The sequence below is a fragment of the Hyperolius riggenbachi genome, chromosome 8 (assembly GCF_040937935.1).
Source record: "Hyperolius riggenbachi isolate aHypRig1 chromosome 8, aHypRig1.pri, whole genome shotgun sequence".
NCBI classification, from domain to species: Eukaryota; Metazoa; Chordata; class Amphibia; order Anura; family Hyperoliidae; genus Hyperolius; species Hyperolius riggenbachi.
This window is the reverse complement of record NC_090653.1, coordinates 36415564-36436368: the sequence shown is the minus strand read 5'-3', so window position 1 is coordinate 36436368 and position 20805 is coordinate 36415564. Positions and strand designations below refer to the sequence as shown.

Here is a 20805-nt window from a genome sequence, read left to right as displayed (position 1 = left end):
ACACAGACAGCAGGAGGTAAATTCAGCAGCAGGAGGAGGAGGATGAGTGTGTGGCAGCATGCAGTCAATGAGGCAGGCAGCGTGACATAAAAGCCCTGGTACCTAGCGGTGATACCAGGGCTGTAAATAAACACAACAGGAGGTCCCAGACAGCGGTCGTGCAGCCCACATTGTGTCCAGTACACAACTGGGACAACACAGTTTTCAACCCGGGCACCTCAGAAAAATTAAACCTTTTTTTGTAATGGTTTTGTAGTTTTGGTTTTACAACCAATTACACAGATATATAGCTATTGTTTGACGTAATAGCTGGTGGCAGAGTGGCAGCAGAAGGTAAATCTGTGTACCCTGGCGGTGGGAAACACAGGCAGACAGCAGCAGCAGCAGGAGGAGGAATGGAGGAGTAATTATGTGAGCAGCTATTGTTTGACGTAATAGCTGGTGGCAGTGTGGCAGCAGAAGGTAATTCTGTGTACCCTGGCAGTGGGAAACACAGACAGACAGCAGCAGCAGGAGGAATGGAGGAGTAGTGTGAGTGTGGCAGCAGGTAGGCAGCGTGACATAATAGCCCTGGTACCTAGCGGTGATACCAGGCCGTAAATAAACACAACAGGAGGTCCCAGACAGCGGTCGTGCAGCCCACATTGTGTCCAATACACAACTGGGACAACACAGTTTTCAACCCGGGCACCTCAGAAAAATTAAACCTTTTTTTTTTTAATGGTTTTTTGGTTTTGGTTTAACAACCAATTACACAGATATATAGCTATTGTTTGACGTAATAGCTGGTGGCAGAGTGGCAGCAGAAGGTAAATCTGTGTACCCTGGCGGTGGGAAACACAGACAGACAGCAGCAGCAGCAGGAGGAGGAATGGAGGAGTAATTATGTGAGCAGCTATTGTTTGACGTAATAGCTGGTGGCAGTGTGGCAGCAGAAGGTAATTCTGTGTACCCTGGCAGTGGGAAACACAGACAGACAGCAGCAGCAGGAGGAATGGAGGAGTAGTGTGAGTGTGGCAGCAGGTAGGCAGCGTGACATAATAGCCCTGGTACCTAGCGGTGATACCAGGGCCGTAAATAAACACAACAGGAGGTCCCAGACAGCGGTCGTGCAGCCCACATTGTGTCCAATACACAACTGGGACAACACAGTTTTCAACCCGGGCACCTCAGAAAAATTAAACCTTTTTTTGTAATGGTTTTGTAGTTTTGGTTTTACAACCAATTACACAGATATATAGCTATTTTTTGACGTAATAGCTGGTGGCAGAGTGGCAGCAGAAGGTAAATCTGTGTACCCTGGCGGTGGGAAACACAGACAGACAGCAGCAGCAGCAGGAGGAGGAATGGAGGAGTAATTATGTGAGCAGCTATTGTTTGACGTAATAGCTGGTGGCAGTGTGGCAGCAGAAGGTAATTCTGTGTACCCTGGCAGTGGGAAACACAGACAGACAGCAGCAGCAGGAGGAATGGAGGAGTAGTGTGAGTGTGGCAGCAGGTAGGCAGCGTGACATAATAGCCCTGGTACCTAGCGGTGATACCAGGCCGTAAATAAACACAACAGGAGGTCCCAGACAGCGGTCGTGCAGCCCACATTGTGTCCAATACACAACTGGGACAACACAGTTTTCAACCCGGGCACCTCAGAAAAATTAAACCTTTTTTTTTTTTAATGGTTTTTTGGTTTTGGTTTAACAACCAATTACACAGATATATAGCTATTGTTTGACGTAATAGCTGGTGGCAGAGTGGCAGCAGAAGGTAATTCTGTGTACCCTGGCAGTGGGAAACACAGACAGACAGCAGCAGCAGGAGGAATGGAGGAATAGTGTGAGTGTGGCAGCAGGTAGGCAGCGTGACATAATAGCCCTGGTACCTAGCGGTGATACCAGGCCGTAAATAAACACAACAGGAGGTCCCAGACAGCGGTCGTGCAGCCCACATTGTGTCCAATACACAACTGGGACAACACAGTTTTCAACCCGGGCACCTCAGAAAAATTAAACCTTTTTTTTTTTAATGGTTTTTTGGTTTAGGTTTAACAACCAATTACACAGATATATAGCTATTGTTTGACGTAATAGCTGGTGGCAGAGTGGCAGCAGAAGGTAATTCTGTGTACCCTGGCAGTGGGAAACACAGACAGACAGCAGCAGCAGGAGGAATGGAGGAGTAGTGTGAGTGTGGCAGCAGGTAGGCAGCGTGACATAATAGCCCTGGTACCTAGCGGTGATACCAGGCCGTAAATAAACACAACAGGAGGTCCCAGACAGCGGTCGTGCAGCCCACATTGTGTCCAATACACAACTGGGACAACACAGTTTTCAACCCGGGCACCTCAGAAAAATTAAACCTTTTTTTTTTTTAATGGTTTTTTGGTTTTGGTTTAACAACCAATTACACAGATATATAGCTATTGTTTGACGTAATAGCTGGTGGCAGAGTGGCAGCAGAAGGTAAATCTGTGTACCCTGGCGGTGGGAAACACAGACAGACAGCAGCAGCAGCAGGAGGAGGAATGGAGGAGTAATTATGTGAGCAGCTATTGTTTGACGTAATAGCTGGTGGCAGTGTGGCAGCAGAAGGTAATTCTGTGTACCCTGGCAGTGGGAAACACAGACAGACAGCAGCAGCAGGAGGAATGGAGGAGTAGTGTGAGTGTGGCAGCAGGTAGGCAGCGTGACATAATAGCCCTGGTACCTAGCGGTGATACCAGGCCGTAAATAAACACAACAGGAGGTCCCAGACAGCGGTCGTGCAGCCCACATTGTGTCCAATACACAACTGGGACAACACAGTTTTCAACCCGGGCACCTCAGAAAAATTAAACCTTTTTTTTTTTAATGGTTTTTTGGTTTTGGTTTAACAACCAATTACACAGATATATAGCTATTGTTTGACGTAATAGCTGGTGGCAGAGTGGCAGCAGAAGGTAAATCTGTGTACCCTGGCGGTGGGAAACACAGACAGACAGCAGCAGCAGCAGGAGGAGGAATGGAGGAGTAATTATGTGAGCAGCTATTGTTTGACGTAATAGCTGGTGGCAGTGTGGCAGCAGAAGGTAATTCTGTGTACCCTGGCAGTGGGAAACACAGACAGACAGCAGCAGCAGGAGGAATGGAGGAGTAGTGTGAGTGTGGCAGCAGGTAGGCAGCGTGACATAATAGCCCTGGTACCTAGCGGTGATACCAGGCCGTAAATAAACACAACAGGAGGTCCCAGACAGCGGTCGTGCAGCCCACATTGTGTCCAATACACAACTGGGACAACACAGTTTTCAACCCGGGCACCTCAGAAAAATTAAACCTTTTTTTTTTTAATGGTTTTTTGGTTTTGGTTTAACAACCAATTACACAGATATATAGCTATTGTTTGACGTAATAGCTGGTGGCAGAGTGGCAGCAGAAGGTAATTCTGTGTACCCTGGCAGTGGGAAACACAGACAGACAGCAGCAGCAGGAGGAATGGAGGAGTAGTGTGAGTGTGGCAGCAGGTAGGCAGCGTGACATAATAGCCCTGGTACCTAGCGGTGATACCAGGCCGTAAATAAACACAACAGGAGGTCCCAGACAGCGGTCGTGCAGCCCACATTGTGTCCAATACACAACTGGGACAACACAGTTTTCAACCCGGGCACCTCAGAAAAATTAAACCTTTTTTTTTTAATGGTTTTTTGGTTTTGGTTTAACAACCAATTACACAGATATATAGCTATTGTTTGACGTAATAGCTGGTGGCAGAGTGGCAGCAGAAGGTAAATCTGTGTACCCTGGCGGTGGGAAACACAGACAGACAGCAGCAGCAGCAGGAGGAGGAATGGAGGAGTAATTATGTGAGCAGCTATTGTTTGACGTAATAGCTGGTGGCAGTGTGGCAGCAGAAGGTAATTCTGTGTACCCTGGCAGTGGGAAACACAGACAGACAGCAGCAGCAGCACACAGCAGCCCACTGTAGGTGTAAAATGTGTGGCTGCAGGCGACGTAATAGTCAAAGAGTGAACCAGGCTGGCTTAGTGAGCAGGAGCCAGGAGGTGGTAAAGGGTGGTAAGGCACATTAACGATGGTTCTTAGCCAGTTCATGTCCCCCTCTCGCCGACAACAGGGGCCAGGAACTCGCCTTCCACCCACGCCTGGTTCATCTTGAGAAACGTCAGTCTGTCCACAGACTTGTGAGACAGACGTGAGCGTTTCTCGGTGACCACGCCACCAGCTGCACTGAAGCAGCGCTCGGACAGCACGCTGGAAGGGGGGCAGGACAGCACTTCCAGGGCGTACTGCGCCAGCTCGCTCCAGATCTTCATGCGCTTGACCCAATACTCCATGGGATCAACAGGGGCATCGCTGTCAAGCCCGCTGTAGGACCCCATGTAGTCAGCCACCATGCGGGTCAGGCGCTGGCTGTGACCGGAGGAGGATGCTGCTGCATGCACCTCCTCTCTAGTCACTGCTGCCGGAGCCTCTACAGTCCTGTAGAGCTCGTGGCTGAGAGACAGCAGGTCTGTGGGGCGCTTGCTGCTGCTGGATGCAGGCACCTGCTGCTGCCTCTGTGCTGGCTGCTGGACAGTGGGGGTGGAAGGCTGGGGGAAGGCTTCCTCCAAGCGCTCAACAAGGGCCTGCTGCAAGCTCCTTATTTGTTGCGCTGGGTCTCCTCCTGCAGGCGGCAGGAACTGGCTCAACTTCCCCTTGAGGCGTGGGTCCAACATCATGCTGATCCAGATGTCCTCCCTCTGCTTCATCTGGATCACCCTGGGGTCCCTGCGCAGGCACGTCACCATGTGCGCTGCCATTGGGAAGAGGCGGGCCACGTCTGCTGGCACATCGACGGCAGTGCTGCTGTCCTCATCCTCCTCCTCTGCCTCGTCAGCCTCATCCTCTCTCCACCCCCGCACAAACTCAGCTGCACTGTGCTGCTCCCCCTCATCAGCAGCAAGGTCAGGGACCTCCACCAAGTCCTCCTCCTCCTCCCCCTCAGAGGTGGACTGTGCAGCTGCTTGCCGCTCCTGCTGGTCCAAGGCTGCCGCTCCCTGTTCCAGCAAAGCATCGAGGGCCCTGTTCAGCAGACAAACCAGGGGCACCCACTCGCAGACCATAGCATGGTCCCTGCTCACCATGTTGGTGGCCTGCAGAAAGGGAGCCAGCACTAAGCACACCTGCTGCATGTGCCTCCAGTCATCATCGGGGACGATGGACGGGATGTTGCTGGTCTTGTCCCTTCTCTGAGCGGCGGAAACAGTGGCCAGGGCAAGGTACTGGTTGACAGCGTGCTTCTGTTCAACCAGACGCTCCAACATCGCCAGGGTGGAGTTCCAGCGAGTCGGAACGTCAATGATCAGCCGATGGCGTGGCAGATCCAGCTCCTTTTGCACGTCTTCCAGGCTCGCACAGGCTGCAGCCGAGCGCCGGAAGTGACGCACAACGTTCCTTGCCGTTTCCAGCAGTTCGCCCATCCCCTGGTAGGTGCGCAGGAACTTCTGCACCACCAGGTTCAGCACGTGGGCAAGACAGGGGATGTGGGTCAGGCTTCCCCTGTCTATTGCGGCAACCAGATTGGCCCCATTGTCGGCCACCACCTCTCCGACTCTGAGGCCTCTGGGGGTCAGCCAAATCCTCTCCTGCTCCTGGAGTTTGGCCAACACATGGGTTGCCGTCAGCTTGGTCTTCCCAAGGCTGACCAAGTGCAGCAGCGCTTGGCAGTGGCGGGCCTTCACGCTGCTGCTGAGGCGGGGGGTTTGGCCAGGTGTGCCGGAGGATGGCAGAGGATCGGAGGAACCTGCTGCAGTTCCCCTGACCCTGCGGGGTGGCACCACCCACTGTGTTGCTGCTGCTGCTGTGCCCGCTGCTGCTCTCCCATCCTCACCCCCTTCCACCAAGCTGACCCAGTGGACAGTGAAGGACAGGTAGCGGCCTGTCCCGAAGCGGCTGCTCCAGGAGTCCATGGTGACGTGGACCCTTTCACCAACCGCGTGCTCCAGCCCTCGCTCCACATTGGCCATCACAAAGCGGTGCAGTGCAGGAATGGCCTTGCGGGCAAAGAAGTGTCTGCTGGGGAGCTGCCAGTCTGGGGCTGCGCAAGCAAGCAGCGCACGAATGTCGCTCCCCTCCTGCACGAGCGTGTACGGCAGGAGTTGGGAGCACATGGCCCGTGCCAGCAAGCCGTTCAGCTGCCGCACGCGACGGCTGCTGGGAGGCAGAGCCCTAACCACCCCCTGGAAGGACTCGCTCAAAAGGCTCTGGCGTGGCCTTTTGCTGGCACGGGAATCAGCAGACACAGCGGAGGAGGCCACTGAGGACTGGCTGCCAGAACAGGCCTCAGTGTCGGCGGCTGGAGTTGCAGAGGGGGGAGGAGCAGTGCGTTTCCGCACTCCTGCTGGTGCTGCTGGAGGAGCAGGAGGGCGGGTGGCTGCTGTTGCTGCTGCTGCTGCTGCTGAAGGCTGTGCAGTGATGGGTGTGGTGCCACTGCCTTCAGCCTCTGGAACTCCTCATGCTGGTGGAAATGTTTCGCAGCAAGGTGGTTTATGAGCGAGCTGGTGCTGAACTTTAAGGGGTCTGCACCTCTGCTCAACTTCCGCTGGCAGTGGTTGCAAGTGGCGTACTTGCTGTACACAGTGGGCATCGTGAAAAATCGCCAGATTGGTGACAAAAACATCCCCCTACGGCATGGAAGCGCTGCTGCCTGTCTCCCTGTGGTGGTTGGGGGGGGGGCTTGGGTGCGGCTGGTGGTGGTACTGGCAGATGCTGCTGCTGCTGCTGCTGAGCCTGAGACACCAGCAGGCTGTGGGACCTGCCTACTGCTGCCAATGCTTGCAATGATGCGCCTCCTTGCAAGGCCCACAAGCGCATCCTCCTCCTCCTCCGAGCTGCTGAGGACGACATCCCCTGGAGGTGGCGGCACCCAGTCTCTGTCTGTCACCGGGTCATCACCATCATCCTCCCCCTCCTGAAACATGTCCTGCTGGGATGATGACCCCCCAAACTCCTCTCCTGATGCATGGATGGGCTGCTTGACTGTCGCCACAGTCTTGCTGTCCAATCCCTCATCCCCCAAAGTGCCCATCAGCATCTCCTCCTCCAAATCGCCAACAACAGCAGACAATTGACTCATCATGCCTGGGGTCAAAAGAGTGCTGAATGACAGGTCGGCGACTGACGGTGAACTGGCCTCCTCTCCAGGCCCTGCTGGGCGGCTGCTGCGAACAGGGGTGGTGGTGGTGGTGGTGAGGGTGGAGGCCTCGGATGCAGAGCTGATGGCGGGCTGCTCATCCTCCGTCATGAGTTGCACCACAGTGTCTGCATCCTTTTCCTCAATGGGACGTTTCCGACCCGGCTGGAGGAAAATCGGAGCAGGTGCTACACGCTGCTGCTGCTGCTGTGTCTCTGCAGCGTGAGTTGCAGATGCTCCTGCTGGGCGGCGCCCAAGGCGTCCACGGCCAGTGGCTATGGGAGGAATGTTAGCCACTGACGCTGCTGCTGCTGCTGCGGAACTGTGCATGGTGGCGCGGCCGCGGCCTGCCACAATGCTGCTCCCTCTCCTCCTGATTCCCTTGCTGCCCTTCCCCTTGCCCAAACCGCGCTGGCTGCCACTTCCAGACATCTTCGATGTTTTGGGCGTATAGACAAAAGTTTTTTAAAAGGGCGGGTGAAAAGTGGGGTACTGTAATGTAGTGGGTTGGTGGGTGAGGTGACTGAGTGAGTGTCCCTAGTACAGTAAGTAAGTAGTAACAGTCAGGAAGTACAACTAGCAGTTACAATAATCAATCAGTAATCAGAAGGAAATAGAGTGTGTGTAGTGTGTACTCAGACAGTGAGTGCACACACGCAGGAGCTAGTAGCCGATGAACAGTGACTGAGTGTCCTAGACTCCTAGTACAGTAAGAGTAACAAGTAGTAACAGTAAGTAACTAACTAATTACAATAATCAATCACTAATCAGAAGGAAATAGAGTGTGTGTAGTGTGTACTCAGACAGTGAGTGCACACACGCAGGAGCTAGTAGCCGATGAACAGTGACTGAGTGTCCTAGACTCCTAGTACAGTAAGAGTAACAAGTAGTAACAGTAAGTAACTAACTAATTACAATAATCAATCAGTAATCAGAAGGAAATAGAGTGTGTGTAGTGTGTACTCTGACAGTGAGTGCACACACGCAGGAGCTAGTAGCCGATGAACAGTGACTGAGTGTCCTAGACTCCTAGTACAGTAAGAGTAACAAGTAGTAACAGTAAGTAACTAACTAATTACAATAATCAATCAGTAATCAGAAGGAAATAGAGTGTGTGTAGTGTGTACTCAGACAGTGAGTGCACACACGCAGGAGCTAGTAGCCGATGAACAGTGACTGAGTGTCCTAGACTCCTAGTACAGTAAGAGTAACAAGTAGTAACAGTAAGTAACTAACTAATTACAATAATCAATCACTAATCAGAAGGAAATAGAGTGTGTGTAGTGTGTACTCAGACAGTGAGTGCACACACGCAGGAGCTAGTAGCCGATGAACAGTGACTGAGTGTCCTAGACTCCTAGTACAGTAAGAGTAACAAGTAGTAACAGTAAGTAACTAACTAATTACAATAATCAATCACTAATCAGAAGGAAATAGAGTGTGTGTAGTGTGTACTCAGACAGTGAGTGCACACACGCAGGAGCTAGTAGCCGATGAACAGTGACTGAGTGTCCTAGACTCCTAGTACAGTAAGAGTAACAAGTAGTAACAGTAAGTAACTAACTAATTACAATAATCAATCAGTAATCAGAAGGAAATAGAGTGTGTGTAGTGTGTACTCTGACAGTGAGTGCACACACGCAGGAGCTAGTAGCCGATGAACAGTGACTGAGTGTCCTAGACTCCTAGTACAGTAAGAGTAACAAGTAGTAACAGTAAGTAACTAACTAATTACAATAATCAATCAGTAATCAGAAGGAAATAGAGTGTGTGTAGTGTGTACTCAGACAGTGAGTGCACACACGCAGGAGCTAGTAGCCGATGAACAGTGACTGAGTGTCCTAGACTCCTAGTACAGTAAGAGTAACAAGTAGTAACAGTAAGTAACTAACTAATTACAATAATCAATCAGTAATCAGAAGGAAATAGAGTGTGTGTAGTGTGTACTCAGACAGTGAGTGCACACACGCAGGAGCTAGTAGCCAATGAACAGTGACTGAGTGTCCTAGACTCCTAGTACAGTAAGAGTAATAAGTAGTAACAGTAAGTAACTAACTAATTACAATAATCAATCAGTAATCAGAAGGAAATAGAGTGTGTGTAGTGTGTACTCTGACAGTGAGTGCACACACGCAGGAGCTAGTAGCCGATGAACAGTGACTGAGTGTCCTAGACTCCTAGTACAGTAAGAGTAACAAGTAGTAACAGTAAGTAACTAACTAATTACAATAATCAATCAGTAATCAGAAGGAAATAGAGTGTGTGTAGTGTGTACTCAGACAGTGAGTGCACACACGCAGGAGCTAGTAGCCGATGAACAGTGACTGAGTGTCCTAGACTCCTAGTACAGTAAGAGTAACAAGTAGTAACAGTAAGTAACTAACTAATTACAATAATCAATCAGTAATCAGAAGGAAATAGAGTGTGTGTAGTGTGTACTAAGACAGTGAGTGCACACACGCAGGAGCTAGTAGTAGCCGATGAACAGTGACTGAGTGTCCTAGACTCCTAGTACAGTAAGAGTAACAAGTAGTAACAGTAAGTAACTAACTAATTACAATAATCAATCACTAATCAGAAGGAAATAGAGTGTGTGTAGTGTGTACTCAGACAGTGAGTGCACACACGCAGGAGCTAGTAGCCGATGAACAGTGACTGAGTGTCCTAGACTCCTAGTACAGTAAGAGTAACAAGTAGTAACAGTAAGTAACTAACTAATTACAATAATCAATCAGTAATCAGAAGGAAATAGAGTGTGTGTAGTGTGTACTCAGACAGTGAGTGCACACACGCAGGAGCTAGTAGCCGATGAACAGTGACTGAGTGTCCTAGACTCCTAGTACAGTAAGAGTAACAAGTAGTAACAGTAAGTAACTAACTAATTACAATAATCAATCAGTAATCAAAAGGAAATAGAGTGTGTGTAGTGTGTACTCTGACAGTGAGTGCACACACGCAGGAGCTAGTAGCCGATGAACAGTGACTGAGTGTCCTAGACTCCTAGTACAGTAAGAGTAACAAGTAGTAACAGTAAGTAACTAACTAATTACAATAATCAATCAGTAATCAGAAGGAAATAGAGTGTGTGTAGTGTGTACTCTGACAGTGAGTGCACACACGCAGGAGCTAGTAGCCGATGAACAGTGACTGAGTGTCCTAGACTCCTAGTACAGTAAGAGTAACAAGTAGTAACAGTAAGTAACTAACTAATTACAATAATCAATCAGTAATCAGAAGGAAATAGAGTGTGTGTAGTGTGTACTCAGACAGTGAGTGCACACACGCAGGAGCTAGTAGCCGATGAACAGTGACTGAGTGTCCTAGACTCCTAGTACAGTAAGAGTAACAAGTAGCAACAGTAAGTAACTAACTAATTACAATAATCAATCAGTAATCAGAAGGAAATAGAGTGTGTGTAGTGTGTACTCTGACAGTGAGTGCACACACGCAGGAGCTAGTAGCCGATGAACAGTGACTGAGTGTCCTAGACTCCTAGTACAGTAAGAGTAACAAGTAGTAACAGTAAGTAACTAACTAATTACAATAATCAATCAGTTATCAGAAGGAAATAGAGTGTGTGTAGTGTGTACACAGACAGTGAGTGCACACACGCAGGAGCTAGTAGCCTTAGCCTTAGCCTATGAACAGTGACAGTGAGTGTCCTAGCCTAACTACAATACTAAATACAGAATCAATCAGTAGTAAAGGACAGCAGCAGAAATACTGGTATAGATGAGAGAAATAAACTAACAGAGGACAGGAGAGAGAACAGCTGCCCACACAGGCAGGCCCTGAGGCCTAAAGCTGTGTAAGCCTGCAGCAGCTGTGTCTCTGTCTATGTAACACTGCACAAAAGCTACTAACTAAAATACAATGTCTATCTAACTAACAACAATATAGGTGTATATAGGAGGTGTATGTGAGCAAAAACGCTAGGTAAATGAACACAATAGAGCTCTTGCTAAGCCAAAGCACAAAGGAGCAACTCTCTCTCTGTACAAGTCTCAGCCAGGCAAGCACGGAGAAACCTAACATGGCGGCCGCTATTTATAGGGTAGGGGCTGGCCAGGGTCCCCCTCTGTGATTGGCTGCCGTCAGAGGGCCTGGGAGCCCTCTGATTGGCTCTAAGGACATCAATCTGGGCTATGACGCTATTCGAGCTCGGTACCGAGCTCGAATAGCGCCGTTTTGCTCGAATAGCTCGAATAGTGAATGGGCTATTCGAGTGTACTCGAATACCCCATTCGAATAGCTCTAGCTATTCGGAGCTCGAATACCGAGCTCGAATAGCTGAGAAAGAGCTCGAATATTCGAGCTACTCGAATATTCGAGCTCTGCTGAGCACCACTGCCCGCCACATGGTATCCAAACATCCCACTCTGTGGGCACCAGGACAGGGTACCAGCAACACTGCCTCCCTTGGGGTCACCAGACTCACCACCAGACCCTCCTCAGCAGCAGCAGTAGCCCAGCCATTGCGTGGTTCACAACAACATTCACAAACATCAGACAGACGACGCTGACACTGTCACTTTCCGGAATAGTGCTCTTAAGGTCTCCCAGTCTTCATCAAACACAACAACCAACAGCCCTTCAGTGTGCAGCCCTACGGTTCAGTTGTCTGTCTCGGAGATGTTTGAGCGCAAGAGGAAATTGCCAGCAAATGACCCCCGGGCCGTGGCACTAACAGCCAGCATAGCCAAGCTTCTGGCCTGCGAAATGCTGCCATATCGAGTGGTGGAGACAAACAGCTTCAAGGGCATGATGTCAGTGGCCATCCCACGTTACGTGGTTCCCAGCCACTACCACTTTGCGCGCTCTGCAGTGCCTGAGTTGCATGAGCACGTGGTCAGCAAAATAACCCGAAGCTTGAAGAATGCCGTTGCCTGCAAGGTTCACCTCACCACTGACACCTGGACGAGTGCGTTCGGCCAGGGTCGATACATCTCCCTTACCGCGCACTGGGTGAACCTTGTGGAGCCTGGCAGCGATTCCTCACCTGCTACGGCGCGGGTGTTGCCCACGCCGCAAACAGCTGCACCGCCATCCCTCCCACTAGATAACAACAGCAGCACCTACCTCTCTGACTTCTTCTCCTCCAACGCATCTCAAAGCTGTACCTCATCCGGAAACGCTAACCCAGCAGCAGTAGGATCGTGGAAGCAGTGCAGCACAGCTGTTGGCATGCGTCAGCAAGCGTTGCTGAAGCTGATCTGCCTTGGGGATAAGCAGCACACAGGGGAGGAAATTTGGAGGGGAATAAAGGAACAGACGGATTTGTGGCTGGCACCGCTGGACCTGAAACCGGGCATGGTTGTGTGTGATAATGGGAGTAATCTCATTCGCGCTTTAAGGTTGGCTAAGCTGACACACATCCCTTGCCTGGCGCACGTGTACGCAATAGAGGTGCTGGCTTGCCCGGCAGCCAGCGTTATGTCGGAACGCTGTTTCAGTGCTGCCGGAGGCATCGTCACAGATCGGCGTATCCGCCTCTCCACAGAAAATGCAGACTGTCTGACTCAAATTAAAATGAATCAATCCTGGATTGGAAACGACTACGCAACACTCCCGGACCCCAACCAAGTAACATGAACAATGAACATCTGTGATGGGTTAGCGCTTCCAGTCCCTGTTTATTGAACCTCTCATCTGTATTAAATTTATGACTGCATGCCGACAAAAAGCAAATTGCTATCCGCACGCTTCTTGTCCGCATGCAAGGCCTGGGTTGTTGTGTCTCAAATCGTGGCCTTCTCCTCCTGTGCCTCCTCCTGTTCCATCACGTGTGCTGCTGGGTTAGCGTTACCGGTCCCTTTTCCTGGAACATCTCATCTGTGTTACATTTATGACTGCATGCCGACAAAAAGCAAATTGCTATCCGCACGCTTCTTGTCCGCATGCAAGGCCTGGGTTGTTGTGTCTCAAAGCGTGGCCTTCTCCTCCTGCGCCTCCTCCTGTTCCATCACGTGTGCTGCTGCTGGGTTAGCGTTACCAGTCCCTTTTCCTGGAACCTCTCATCTGTATTACATTTATGACTGCATGCCGACAAAAAGCAAATTGCTATCCGCACGCTTCTTGTCCGCATGCAAGGCCTGGGTTGTTGTGTCTCAAAGCGTGGCCTTCTCCTCCTGCGCCTCCTCCTGTTCCATCACGTGTGCTGCTGCTGGGTTAGCGTTACCGGTCCCTTTTCCTGGAACCTCTCATCTGTGTTACATTTATGACTGCATGCCGACAAAAAGCAAATTGCTATCCGCACGCTTCTTGTCCGCATGCAAGGCCTGGGTGGTTGTGTCTCAAAGCGTGGCCTTCTCCTCCTGCGCCTCCTCCTGTTCCATCACGTGTGCTGCTGCTGGGTTAGCGTTACCGGTCCCTTTTCCTGGAACCTCTCATCTGTATTACATTTATGACTGCATGCCGACAAAAAGCAAATTGCTATCCGCACGCTTCTTGTCCGCATGCAAGGCCTGGGTTGTTGTGTCTCAAAGCGTGGCCTTCTCCTCCTGCGCCTCCTCCTGTTCCATCACGTGTGCTGCTGCTGGGTTAGCGTTACCGGTCCCTTTTCCTGGAACCTCTCATCTGTGTTACAATTATGACTGCATGCTGACAAAAAGCAAATTGCTATCTGCACGCTTCTTGTCCGCATGCAAGGCCTGGGTGGTTGTGTCTCAAAGCGTGGCCTTCTCCTCCTGCACCTCCTCCTGTTCCATCACGTGTGCTGCTGCTGGGTTAGCGTTACCGGTCCCTTTTCCTGGAACCTCTCATCTGTATTACATTTATGACTGCATGCCGACAAAAAGCAAATTGCTATCCGCACGCTTCTTGTCCGCATGCAAGGCCTGGGTTGTTGTGTCTCAAAGCGTGGCCTTCTCCTCCTGCGCCTCCTCCTGTTCCATCACGTGTGCTGCTGCTGGGTTAGCGTTACCGGTCCCTTTTCCTGGAACCTCTCATCTGTATTACATTTATGACTGCATGCCGACAAAAAGCATGTTACCTGTGCAAAGAAAACAGACATTTCCCGCATTTAAAAGACAGTTTTCACTTTGAAACTTTAAAATCGATTTTCTCAAAAACTATAAGCTCTTTTTGCTACATTTTTTTTCCTCTTGTACCCACTCCCAAGGTGCACATACCCTGTAAATTTGGGGTATGTAGCATGTAAGGAGGCTTTAAAAAACACGAAAGTTCGGGTCCTCCTTGACTTCCATTATGTTCGGAGTTCGGCGCCAACACCCGAACATCGCGGCCATGTTCGGCAATCGTTCGTGAACCCGAACATCCAGGTGTTCGCCCAACACTACTAGATGCCACTGCTGAGGAAATGTTGCATTGTGTATTGTATGTATTGTATTCTAGAGAATATTGTAAAACTGTGTAAGCAATATTCATCTAGGAAAAAAGGTTATCAAAAAAATCTGTATGGGGTATGCAGCTTGCTGCATGCGCTAACAGCAGGCCGTTAAGGCAACATGTAACTCTGGGTCACATTGTTATTTGGCATATCACACATCATGTTTAGCATGTCTAGTGACATATGATAGTTTACAAGATATGAAGTCATTTAATTTTTTGTATTTGAGTTTTTAAGTTTAGAAGAAAAAATGTCCATATCCCTATTTAGGAGTAAAATGATGATATAATTTTTAAGGTTTAAGTGCAAATTAATAAGCCACTCCCATTCCTGATGCTAGCAGTTTTTCCATATTTTTCTTCCTTGATAATATATTTTTGAGGAACTACAAGTCCCAGCATCACTTAAAGTTATTACATATCTGGTCTAGTGTAGGAAAAAATTAAAACTTGATTTTTGGTAAAAAAAGAAGGGATACTGGGAGGGTAACTCAATTATTGGGATTTAATTTATACCGACATTGATTTTAGAAAAAATACTTCTCAAGATTAGCTGTTTAGTATTTGTGGTGTGGTTGAATGGTATTGTGTAGGATAGTATGGAAGAATGATAGCAGTATGAATGTTATATGCCGTGTGAAAAAAAATGAAAGTGATTTAATTATTAGGACAAAATAAGTATTTATTGGTGTTAGTAAACATGTTTATTTTCAAGTCTGGTAAAGTATTCTGATTTGCAGTTTTTTGGTCGGTATTGTATACTATGTTTTTCTTATTGTTTTTCTTTTTTTCTCCCTTTCCAAACGTGTATAGGATTAAGAGTGAGTGCACTGCAGCCATCTTATCTGGCATTCCAGGACTCAATATGGACACTCGTAGCAGTCAGATATTGCCCAGGGAGTGATTTGCAAGGGGGGGTTATCTGGACAGGGTTACTTATGGGATTATTCCTTTAAATGAGGCACCTTAATGAGGGGTGCAGCATGAGTTTCCCAATAGAGTAAAAGGGGGAAAACAGTGCATAAGAGTGTACTGGAGTTGGAGTAAGGGGGGAGTTGACCAATCCAGGTGTCCGTCGTCGCGACTGCAGCGCGAAAACGTTTTTTTTTTTTTTCATTTTTTGTCGTGGACAGGGCCAGAGTTTGACAAAGAGGTCAATGCTGGGCTGTTTGTGTGTTTTTTCGTCCACTGATTGGTCAAGTGTTTTTTTTTCCAGCTCCTACCAAGTGTAGCACAAAGAACAGAACTGGAAGCAGTTCATGGGGCAATTACAAGTAAGCAAGGAATTGCCATTTACGGAGTGTCAGTGTACCAGTACAGTGTCTGCCATGGGACTGCCTACCAAGTGGGCATTCAGGGATTATCATGCGGGCATCTAAGGCTGGCATGTGTAGCCATGCGCCCTATATAGTTAAAGTGCAAAGCTCTCCTTCCTGCAGGGAGGTAGCCATTTCTTGTAGTATGGAGGGAGTAGCATTGGCAGACATTGGTCAGAGAGTACAGCAAACAGGACTTCTGGCAGAGCTGGTTGCGATCAATGAAGTTCTAGGTAAGTAAATGCGAAATTGCGGAAATGAGTAAGAGCATTGCAAGCTCACATGCAAATCAGCAACAGGTGTGTGGCATACGTACTCTGTGCATACTACGGCCGTGTAGTATGCATAGAAGGGGGGGAAAGGGGGAGCTTGCAATGAGGTGAGAGCTTCAAAAGAGGAAGTCTGCGGGAATATATATATATATATATATATATATATATATATATATATATATATATATATATTAGGATACTACTTAGGTAGTGGAGTGGAGCTAGCTGGAAGGAAAGAAAGAACATTTGTGCCAGGTGGAAACAAATTTCATTTCACAATGTTGGTGAAAGGTATGAAGGGTCAGGTGTGCTGGAAGTGTGATGTGATAAAACAAGAATAACAGAGGCGCCAACAAGTATAAAATAGTTAAAAACCGCTTAAAAGGAGGGATGTAGGTGGACACACCTCTCAGGTATAAAATAGACCAGCCAGTGCGCTGTTATTTAATAACAGAAATATTTATTGGGGATTCTCCAAGCATGCTGGAAGTGTGATGTGAACAGCAGAGTAAATCTGCTCTGACATGTCACACTCCTGGAACTAATGCAGAAGGGTTTGGTTCTCGGAACGAGAAGTAAAAATCGAGATCCAGCCACATTTTCAGGTGACCAAGAGGGTGGGGAGAGCAATCCTGAGGAAGGGAGTGTCAACACAGGTAACACCATCCTCATTACATGGGTCACAACATGAGACAATACCACACAGTCCATGTATATTCAAGCACTTATCCTCATGCTAGATGGGTAAGTGAGGAGGTACTCTTAATTGAAAGATTGCAGAGAGTACATTCTTCCCGACCTAAGGTACACATTTTGCCTCAGGACATAAGGGGGGTAAAGGTCCAATCAGGACAGTTGGGAACATCTTTTGTCATTGATATACTAATCAATTTCCCAGAAGAAAGAGTACCTACCGTATTTTTCTGGGGAGGGCCACAAGGGTTAGCATGGAACGTGAGTTTAATGGATCAGGGGACTTTTTGGAATAAAGAGGTAGAATTCTGGGATACATCAGGTAGCACCCTGGGGACTCTCTATGATGGAAGGGTGATGGGACTAAAACGGGGGGTTTTAAAAATAGCGCCCTTAGTCCGGGAGGATGAAGGACAATAGACATACGGTTTTTGCATACCACAGTCCCTAGAGTTTAAAGGTCCAAATAGATCTTGCATAATGAGAAGGGGAACCGTGACAGTAAAAGTGGGGGTTCCAACGACTCCTAAAGCTCAGGTAGTCACCCTGCCAGTGACTACCCAGGAACCCCACCTACCGTCATGTTGATACACATCTGATTGTAAAAAGTGGCCCTTTTCAGTTAAATAAACTGAGGGCGACTCCAGTTATCATGGAGGCCCAGCTTCAATTGATCACTTGGCAGATTAACTTAGAAGAGTGGGTAGTATCTAATATCTACCCTAACTGCAGCACTGTCGCTGTCACCCAGGTACAGGCTTTATGTCATGGGCACATTCCATAGGGAATAGTGTAGGCAGAAGGGGGTCCTGGGATGTAGCAGATACAATCTTGGGAGGCATGAGCGCTGGAATGGGGGTAGCAAACAGTGTAGATATAGAAGGTATGACCGAGGTCATTCAACAATTAGGCACATTGGGACAACAGAATGTGGGTACCCAACATCATCTGAACTTAGTCTTGGGACAGTTAAAACACAACACATAAAGTTCAGGGGTACACTCAAAGGCACATTCAAATAATTCTTCAGAAGATGATTGCACATGCTAGGGGGTACTGCATGGAAAACAGCATGCCTGTCAATGCAGAGCAAGTTAACAGCCGATTTTAAGAAAATGGCGCAAGCCTTTTTAGAAGGTAAAGCTCCTTTACAGCTGAGACTTGACAAGGCGCAATTTATCGATTTTCCGGGGGAAGGTTGCTATGTTTTTCCTTTTGATGTAATCGGGGAAGTCAGAGTCACGGGTCAGATTTGTGGTTTGCTCCCGGATTTATAGGGGATAAAAAATGTAATAGAAAATTGTTGATAAATTGAATGGCCACTATGGTGATGTGTTTTTATTTTTCACACTTCTGCAGGTGACGGTATATGTCTTTTCGGAGGCAGGAGATGTGATCATAGACCAGCACCTGTCCACAGGTAGTGAACAAGGCAATTTTCCTTTTTGGGCCTTTGACGAGAGTGGTAGCTGTGACCAGGATCATTGTCCATACAGAGGGATCAACAACAGCAGAGGGAAAAGGATCCACCCTTGTAATCTGAAGAGATTAAGGAAGGTACCAGGTAAAGGGTGCGAAGCAGGTATAAACACACCGAACAAAGAGGGTGAAACAGGTGTCAAACCCCTGAAGAGTGGCTTGCCACAGCCTGAAGAGTTTGGTTTTGCAGGATTCTGAGGAAGCACCTCTATCTGTAAAAGACTTTCATCAGGGTGATAGTGACAATGTACCTAGCCCCCCTGATAGAAGAGAGTGCTAGGATAAAACTAGTTTGCCTGCACTAGAAAATGGAAGCCAATTTGAACCTTGGACTGCAGTCCTCTCATCGCAGAAAGATTGTTTGGACTGTGGGCCATTCTTTTATATTCTGGGCTCAAAGAAGGGCTAGTGACAGTGAAATGGGGAACATCTTGCTTTATCTAAGGACATTTTTTTCTGTCTATTGGTACGGCATAAGGGGAATGCGATGGGAAAGCTGGTTAATGTCATTTGGGGGGAAATGATGTGGGAAATTCTAACACTGTTGTTCTATTATGCCGTATGAGGTATGATTTTATGCGCATTCATAATAATTATTCCTGAATGTGTTCTGGTCTTTTCTGAAATAATTTCTAGACTGTTGTGGGTTTCCCCCCCAGAATAATATTAGGGTTTTAATGCCAATTTACAATCAATGATTGAATCAGCCACAGAGGGGGGTGGGTTTCAGTATTAAAGTTAGGCCCTAGAGTTTGGGTAGTGTCATGTTAAGAGTTAGTTCAGTTTAATAAACCAATTTAGGGGATAATGGTACATTAGTACTAGAGTAGTTTAGATTTCAATCCTAACAGCCTGTATTGAAAACTAATTAGTTCAAATTTTCTCAAATTGAAACCCTATGGTTAGCTTCGGTAAATAATGTGATCCAGAGGAGGGAGCTGTCATAGGCATATTATTGATTAGGTATTGAATAACATTCTTTACCTCATAGGTTATTGATTTTAATCCAGGATTGATTGATTAGACCCCCTCCCCCAAACAGTCATTGCTCATTTTCTTCAATATTCATATATATATTACTTTATACTGTGTATTTTTATGTAACTTGCTACATGTAACTTGTTGAAATGTGCTGTAATCGGTTGAGCTCTGTTCCTGGAATGTTCCAGCTCTGTTCGAGTGATGTAAGTCAGCGGTGAAGGTCAGCAGCATAGACGCTGTTAAGAGGAAGGCTGCAAGGACAGCTTCACCCAGAGCATACATTGCAGGATTGAGTTTGGTCAATTGCATCATAGTTAATTATGTTAAATATGTACACCCATAACACACCTTCTAAATAATTATGCACACCTCTACTAACCAATAAACCCTACCTAAAAATTAATAAACATTATTTGTACGTCATGTAATCTATATATATCAAGGATTACGTGCCAATAAAGGACTTGTTAATTATGAATCTGTGAGAGATGGAGTCTGTGTCTCTATGATTCCAGGTTTCTAATGCATGCTTAGAAACAAGTTAACATTCATTTGGATCACCTGGATAAATCCATTAAAGCGGTGTTCCCCGCTATATCAGTACCATCCTAGTACTCTTTTTATTCTGATGTATTTTGTCCTCGTGCTGCTGACAAACTCCCCCCTCACAGGCCATTTGATTGCCCGATTGAATTAAGACCTGGTACCATGCCCCCTAGAGGTCATCTGTATAATATTTCTGGACCAGAAAAGATGGCCATGAAGGATTATATCAGAGAGAACCTTGAAAAAGGTTTCATCCGTCCCTCTAAATCTCCTGCTGGGGCAGGGGTTTTTTTTGTACAAAAGAAGGACGGGGTCTTTGCCCCTGTATCGATTACAGAGCCTTGAACAAAATTACCATTAAAAAACGGTACCCACTACCCCTCACTGACAACCTGTTTTCCCAGGTTACTGGGGCCCAGATCTTCTCTAAACTGGATCTTAGGGGAGTGTACAATCTGATCAGAATTAGGCAGGGGGATTGTAACGATTGGTGTCAGCGAGAACAGATTTCTCTGATTATTGGTGATCTGCAGTATCACCAATAATACAGATGTTATACCTGATTATGTGTGATCTGCAGAATCACCAATAATACTAGTATAGCCAGAACCAGGATAACCAATGTAAGAACAGATGTTTGGTGCAACAGTAATGATATAGATACCCCAGAGGAGCTGGTGGTGATAGGTATCTCAATAGAACACAAGAGTATTCACCCAGCAAGCTGGATACGTGATTCAGTACAGCTAAGATCACCCGAGGAGCGAGAGACTCAGACTGTACTGCAGCCGGGAATCACCTGAGGAGCAAGTGATTAAGACTGTACTGCAGTCAGGGCTTACACCTGAGGAGTAGGTGTTAAGACTGTACTGCAGCCAGTGGACACCTGAGGAGCAGGTGTTTACAAAGATGCTGCAAGTAATGATCACCTGAGGGGCAGGTGATTAAGACTGTGCTGCAGTCAGGGTTTCACCTGAGGAGCAGGTGATACAATACTAGAATCCCTCACCAGT

General features: G+C 47.7%; 1 protein-coding gene across 1 annotated transcript in view; it reads right to left on the bottom strand.

Moving 5' to 3' along the window:
- The window catches only part of LOC137528719 (class I histocompatibility antigen, F10 alpha chain-like), a 296676-nt gene that overhangs the window by 59230 nt on the left and 216641 nt on the right, over positions 1-20805 (bottom strand). The gene's annotated exons all lie outside the window — the stretch shown is intronic.